The sequence below is a fragment of the Micropterus dolomieu genome, linkage group LG01, assembly GCF_021292245.1.
Source record: "Micropterus dolomieu isolate WLL.071019.BEF.003 ecotype Adirondacks linkage group LG01, ASM2129224v1, whole genome shotgun sequence".
Lineage (NCBI taxonomy): Eukaryota > Metazoa > Chordata > Actinopteri > Centrarchiformes > Centrarchidae > Micropterus > Micropterus dolomieu.
This window is the reverse complement of record NC_060150.1, coordinates 28,273,641-28,281,553: the sequence shown is the minus strand read 5'-3', so window position 1 is coordinate 28,281,553 and position 7,913 is coordinate 28,273,641. Positions and strand designations below refer to the sequence as shown.

The following is a 7,913-nucleotide window of genomic DNA, read 5'->3' as shown; positions in this document are numbered from 1 at the left end:
GACTTACTTCTGCGTCAAATTGACGGAGTAGGTGACAGCGTAGGCTACGGGGCTACGCAGTCGCCTGACGTGCACCTCCTCAAAAATGTAACTACGTCGAGTCGACGCGGACCGTAAGCTCTGTGATTGGTCGGCTGGGTAGCCTCGCAATGCCTCCGAGTGGACCAGAAGTACCCCGAGCTTTAAAGTAACATTTACTAGCGGCCAAAACGGCGGCTGTAACACACTGAATTAATATATTTAACCGTCGCAACCCGAGGGAAATGACTCGTTTTGCTATCAGAATGTGATCCATTCTGTCGGTAACATTTGAAAAGGCTACACCAGCTGCACGTTTACAATTTTACCCCCATTTATGTTAACAGAGGGCTAAACCGGAAGTTAGCCTGCTCGGGCGGCAAAAGTCAACACAGTGGACGCTGTAGCGCTACTGCCGACTGGCGTTTGGGGGTGTAATTGCAGAATGACGGACACACCTACGCACAAGTATAAATGCATGGCTACGTGCGTACCTACGCCGTAGGCTACGCACGTAGCCATGCATGACCGTACGCAGGAGTATATATATATATATATACACACTTTTTATTATAATGGTTAACTTCCTCCTGGTACACATGTTGACATGTTGCTCAGCACAAATCATCTGTTTGTTAATTTTCAACCATATATAAGATTCTTCTTTTTTAATAACTGTGATGGACTGGCTCAGTTCTGATTTACACCATAGAATCATGCCTCCTGAATCTCTGCTTTGGGTTATTGTGGGATTTTTTGTTGATGGTATAATAATCTCAGTGTAGCCGCGAGGACGACAAACATCTTCTCTGCACCATGTCTCCTGTAAAACTATGATGTCAGACTCTTTTAACTCTCTATTAAAATCTGAATTTCTGCTCTTTAAACCAAAAGCTGAAGATCTCAGACCTTGAATGTTCCAACATGTTATTGTAAATGATTTCATCTCTCAAGTGTAATCTGTTAAAAAATTAGACAAACACCATGAAAAACACATAATAATAAACTACATATTAAAAAATAATACTAACACGAGAAATGTGTAAAGAGGAGAATAGCATTGTAGGTAGGTCAAGGTCAAAGTTTATTTCTATAGCATAACAAACAGTCACTACTGCCCCAAAGTGCTGTACAGATACAGAGAACAGCATAAGATAAAAAGCATAATAAATAGCCGAATAAAACCCTTGCCAAAAACAATAAAAACAGACAACAGATAAAAACTATACTTAAAGCTAAGTATAGTTAGGTAAATGAATAAAATATTAAACTTCGAGTGACATTTTAGAGTGTTTCATGTGTGAAATACTGTTAAGAATTGTCCTTATATTACTGTTCATTTAAAATGATATCCAACATGCTAAACTATGAATTGTTATGATGTCTTTAAGAGGTCCCTGCTCTTAAAGCTATATGAGGCGAGAGCAGAGCAGGTTTAGCATGTGTAATATGTCACCAGAGGGGGGTGGGGCTGTGGCTCTTCTCACCATTAGTTCAGTCCAATAGGCTGCTGCTCCTGTAGTCGTTGTAGCATGGCTAAATTAGCTATGAATTTTAATACATTTATGAGAATTAATACCCAGTTATGAATTTTAATATTCTGAAAATATCAAAAATCCATAAAAGCTCTCGTTAAAAGGGCACCACCGGAGTGGTTATAATCCTAGAGTCTCCGGACCTCTAGGATTATAACTCTATAACTCTAGCTTTTAAGAATTATACAATTATTACTAGTGATCAGTTAGTTAATAATCGCTAAATTATCTTAAATCAATCAGTCAGTCTCATATCTAAAGGGTCAATTCTCTTGGAAGGAACGTGGAAATAGGCAACACACACAGTTCTTGATTACAGTGAATTTATTAACTAATAATTAATTATTATTAACTAATTATTAACTAACTAATGCGACATAAAAGGGTGGTTAAATACAGGGAAAATAAACAATGGCTGAACAATGAGAAATGGAGGTTCGATTGTGGGAAGCATTTGACTCATACGGCAGAGGAGAACTAATGAAAGTAAGCTATGAGTTTAGGAGTTAAAAGGAAATATTAACCTTACGGGACATCCCTGACCACAGAATGTGTTAGATCTTACAGCTTGTCGACAGCCTGCTTTGGCCTGTTGCACGGGTCCCACGCTAGCTGCCCGATCCTGGCTTTTTGCTAGGGATTCTCCGAGGTTCTCCTTGTCTGAAGAAAACGTCGTCCTCCGTCTGGCAATTCGGCTGTTTTCAGGTTTCCTTCGTTGCCGCTGGCGAGACCACGTGGCTTGGTCTGACCTTGGTGAAGTTGGCTCGACGAACAAGCTTAAAAGGGAACTTGGTCGTTCCTGAATTAGTCCAGTGTAACTTAACGTACTGATAACTTTAACAAAACAAAAGAAAGAAAGAAAATAAAACAAAAGAAAGTTGCTGTTATACAAGGGACAAATCGATGTCGCGGCACTTCGTGTGTGTAGCTTCAAGCGAACAAAGGCCTGTTGCGCTGGTCGAACTCTTAGGGCGTTGCCTGGAGAGGCACGCTGGACGCGTGCCGAAGCATCCAGAGAGCAGAGCAGAAGACCAGGGCACGAGGAGAGGAGAAGAGCAGAGAGAGAGAGCGACATCGCGTGTCGCGCTTTTGTTGTCTGGGGCGTGGTTCCCCAGAGGGCAGTCCTTTGTTCCCGAGGGAGAATTTCCGGTTTCCCGAGGGACTGCCTTTCTAAACTTTTGATGTCTAAAAAGAAAGTCTATTTGTGCGTATTATAATCAAATATTTTCCACAATCAAACCTCAATGGTCAAACATTTGTACCGTTGTAAGTTAAGCATTTGGTAACAGGAAACAATTGTCACATTATTGGTCAGGATATTTATACATTAACGGCATTTCCAACGATGGTATGTAATATTTATTTCGTCCACTTGGGAAAGCTCAGGTTACATGAGGAAAGCTTAGATTAATCCAAGATCTCCTTAGGAACTGGGGAATTTAGTTATTCAGCCTTAACTTCAAGCTGGCAATTAAGAGTATGTATAGTATAGTATGACATTTCTTTATCATCATTTCTAAAGGAATTGTGTGAGAAAGTATTGTGAACAAGTATTGGTTACACATAAGATGAAAGGGGTGTCCTTAATCTTGCTGAAAATAAAAAAAACACTGCAAAAGTAACTTATTTTGATTCTTTTCAGCACTAATATCAACAACAGATAGCAACAACATGGTAACATAAAAAGATTTAATTAAACTTAATTAAATGCTAAATGCTTTGAGTCTTTGGAGACTGCAGTCTTTGGTTATTTAAAGTTCAGGACGGTCCGTGGTTTATGTCACACTTAGGCGTAAAGGGGGTATCCCTTTGATGAGGTAATGAAACACAGAGCAAGGTCAGTTGCCACGGTTACATGTGTGTGTGTGTGTGTGTGTGTGTGTGTGGGGGGGGGGGGGGGGGGGGGGGGGGGGGGTAAAGGAATTCCTGCCCCATCCAAGGAGATTCCGATAGGCTGTTCAGGGAAGTGCTAATCGCTGGTTAATGTCCCTTTGTCAGTTTAACAGTCAGGCACCGTGTTATCAGCTTCGTAGATCAAAAAGGTGCCAGTTTTATGATCAGGGATAGCACTTAGAGAAAGCAACTTTTCCACCCCCTTTCTGTTGGGGTCTCTTTAGCAGTCTGTTGAAGTTGATCTTTAACCCCCCTGCTCCTCTCTGGGAGGGGAAAAGAGGAATTTGGAGTAGCTCCAAATTTACTTAATATAAAATGCACAAATCCACACCGTTGTCCCACTACATCGTGATTCTGCCGTTGGGATGGGGAGGTGGGAATAGGACCTCCAGGCTGGGGGCTGTCTGGCTGTATCACAGTAACAGCTGTAACAGTAACAGCAGCTTTAGCAGTTAACTGAAATCTTGATTGATTATTGAGTTGCAGGTCGGCAGGTCGTGTGAACTGCACGGCCATCGGCCGACACTTAAAGTTGTGTAGTCTGCACGAGCCTTTAGTATAACTTGTATAGCACTGGAGTGATGTTTGTGTTTGTAAAGCGGCTGTCTAGTAGTTGGTCTGATGTTTGCTGTATGACACAGTATAAATTTACAAAAGGATTAATAAATATCCATCACCTATAAATGTGCACAGCTGATCCCGTTGGGGAGGGGAGGCGCTGCCGCCGCCGCCAAGCAAAAGTACTTCTTAAACGACACATGGATGAATCGTTGAAATAATCTATCGAAGCTTCGAATACTAAGATCATCGTTAGCTGCAGCCCTAGTATCTGATAGTACCCGCTCCTCAGGTCGAGGACTGCATTTCATTGTAGGTGTATGTTATCATACAGGCAGTCCAGGTGGCTGATATTCACTCTGTGAATGTTGTGGGGGTGGAAGTCTCTCCTGTGCAGCAGCGTAGATATGACTATCTTGCTGGTATGGAAATTTGTGGAGGTTTGTTCAATGACTCTCCTCAGGAAGTCCACCAGTCTGTCCTGTTGGGACCTTAAGTCATTGGTGCCTGTATGAATGATGATGTGGCTAGGTGAGCCTAGTTCAGGCACTGTTAACAGCTCCAGGGCTCTCCTGGTGTTGGGGCACCAGATCTTCTCCGTTCTGTGCCTTGGGAATAAGGTCTTTTCATCCAGGAACTTTCCATTAGAGTCCATGAGAAGGATACAAGGAGAAGGAGAAGGAACAACTCGAGGCTGTGTTGTCCTTCAGCAGGTGTAGTGGGAGTTTGGCTGGATGTGGTCTGGATCTGAGAGTGCCCCAATTTGTGTAATAACACATGATTGGAGGTGTCTGGCATGTGTGCTACTTGACACAGTCTGACAGAGAGCTTGCACCCCAGGAACTGGAATTTCCTGCCATTCATCATCTGGTGCTATCATGTGGACGCCAGGACAGTGCATCCGCGTCAATGTTCTGGCGGCCGGGTCTATATTTCAGGCTGAAGTTGTAGGTGGACCCGTTGCAGTTTAGCTGATGTCAGGACGTATGTCAGCGGATTGTTATCTGTTCTGACTTGTACATTTGCACCGTAAAGATAGTCATGGAGCTTTTCTACAATTGCCCACTTAAGAGCCAGAAACTCCAGTTTGTGTGCTGGATAGTTTCTCTCAGATGGCGAAAGACTTCTGCTGAGGAATGCAACTGGGCGCAGATCATCATCATGCTCTTGGTATAAGACACCACCTAGCCCGTCCAGGCTAGCATCCACATGCAGAATGTAAGGCTTCTGTGGATCTGCAAACACCAATATAGGTGCTTGGGTGTGTCGAGTTTTCAGTTCTTGGAAAGCACGCTCACACTGCGCACTCCATCTAGACCCAAAAGGTTCAGAAGATTGAAAGTAGGTTTTGTCAGATGGATGTGCACATCCAGTTCTGCCAAACTGGCATTTGTCAAGTGACAGTTTCAGGCCTTCTTCTGTAAGTCTGTCAAGGACTTTGAGCAGCCGCTCCTCGTGTTCCTCGACTGTTCGCCCAAACACTATCAGGTCATCCAGATGCACACTAAAACTTCCAGAAAGTTCATGTCGCCAACAGTTTTCTCCATAACTCTCTGGAAAGTGGCAGGTGCCCCTGAAATCCATTGAGGCATGCATTCAAATTGATAAAAGCCCAAAGTACAGATAAAAGCAGTGTTCTCCTTATCTGCCTCGCTCATGGGTATCTGATAGTACCCGCTCCTCAGGTCGAGGACAGTGAACCATTTGCTCCCAGATAAGCAATGAAGTGCATCCTCTATTCTGGGGATGGTGTACTGGTCTGGTATTGTTCGGAGGTTGAGTGTTCTGTATTCCACACACATTCATACCTTTCCTGATTTCTTACGTACAACCACTATGGGTGAAGCGTAGGGGCTACGTGACTCAGAGATGATGCCATGGGTTTTTAATTCCTCCAAGTGTTGCCGTACATCATCAAAGTCAGCCTTTCTATGAAAGGCCTTGCATCCTTCAATCTGATTTCATGTCTGGTGCTTTTAGAACCACCTATGTCCCACTCATGGTGAGAGAAAACATCTTCCCTCTCCATCATTTTCTCACACAGACTTCTTTTAGTGCCATAAGCTTCTGAATCACTTTTCTCAGGTCCTCGGGTCCCTGGCACTCTGTCCATCTTGTCCACACTGGTAGCAAAAGATTCCAGGAGGCGTTGATCTGGGAGCTCTCCCTCTGGCTAATGTGTCTAGAGTGGTGGCTTCTGATGCTGGCTGTTTGGACCCATTTTTGGCTGTCATATTGCCAGGCTTTGTGGCAACTGGTGCGGCGTTCAACAGTCTAGCCACCTGTGAAGAAAGTGCCTTTACCTCATTTTTAGGTTGTCGAGCTCTTATGTGACTAGTGACTGGAGACTGAGGTACAGTAGTGGTGGCGGCTGTAGCAGCAGTTTTCACCCCTTCTCTGGCATTAATCCAACTTTCTTCCTCTCTTATGTTGCCCATCAGCTGGGAAAAATATGGAGGATTTGCGAGGGTGTGTCTCATTCTCACACGTAGTGCAACCATGTCCCTTCAGAAGAGCATGATGGAGTAGTTTGTCAAGGCGATATAGAACAGAAGAGAGGTTTTCTCCTGCATTCTGATAGGGGTGTCTGAACTTGGCCAAAATGTCTGCTCCACTCTCTGTAGTGCCATAAGCTGTTCAGTGGCTGTGGCAGTGTGAGTGCTGGCTTTCTAAAATCTGACAATGTCAGCAGCAGGCCCTCTTAAACTCTTAAACACTGCTACTCTCATCCACGCTCTTGTCACTTCCTGTATTGATTACTTAACTCCCTTTTCTCCGGTCTATCGCACAAGTTAATTCATAAACTCCAACTGGTCCAAAACTCTGCTGCCCGTACTATCACAAGAGCCCCAGTCTCTGAAAACATTACTCCACTTTTAAAACAACTGCACTGGCTTCCTTTTAAATACCATTTTGATTTTAAAGTTCTTCTTCTCACCTTCAAAGCACTCTATAATCTTGCTCCTCCTTATCACTCTCTGAAGTCCTTCAGCCCTACACCCCATCCCAAACTCTCTGATCCTCTTCTTCCTCAATACTTTCCATTCCTTCTGCCCGCATGTCCACAATGGGTTCAGAGCCTTCAGCTATTGTGCATCTCACCTTTGGAACTCCCTCCCTCTATTCATCCATACAACAGAGTCCCTATCCTCCTTTAAATTTGCTCAAAACGAAAGGCCTACCACACATAATTCCACCTTCCACCGGCTTCATGGTGAACTGCTTTATATATATATATATATATAAATATACACACACACAGTGGGTACGGAAAGTATTCAGACCCCTTTAAATTTTTCACTCTTTGTTTCATTGCAGCCATTTTCCAAAAATCAAAAAAGTTCATTTTATTTCTCAGTAATGTACACTCAGCACCCCATCTTGACAGAAAAAAACAGAAATGTAGAAATTTTTGCCAATTTATTAAAAAAGAAAAACTGAAATATCACATGGTCATAAGTATTCAGACCCTTTGCTTAGTATTTAGTAGAAGCACCCTTTTGATCTAATACAGCCATGAGTCGTTTTGGGAAAGATGCAACAAGTTTTTCACATCTGGATTTGGGTATCCTCTGCCATTCCTCCTTGCAGATCCTCTCCAGTTCTGTCAGGTTGGATGGTAAACGTTGGTGGACAGCCATTTTCAGGTCTCTCCAGAGATGCTCAATTGAGTTTAAGTCAGGGCTCTGGCTGGGCCATTCAAGAACAGCCACGGAGTTGTTGTGAAGCCACTCCGTTATTTTAGCGGTGCGCTTAGGGTCATTGTCTTGTTGGAAGGTAAACCTTCGGCCCAGTCTGAGGTCCAGAGCACTCTGGAAAAGGTTTTCGTCCAGGATATCCCTGTACTTGGCCGCATTCATCTTTCCCTCGATTGCAACCAGTCGTCCTGTCCCTGCAGCTGAAAAACAC

The 7,913-nt window shown here is 43.5% G+C and overlaps 1 protein-coding gene across 2 annotated transcripts in view; it reads right to left on the bottom strand.

The window, feature by feature from the left end:
• The window catches only part of LOC123979500 (leukocyte elastase inhibitor-like), a 20,635-nt gene that overhangs the window by 9,692 nt on the left and 3,030 nt on the right, over positions 1-7,913 (bottom strand). The window lies entirely within an intron of this gene.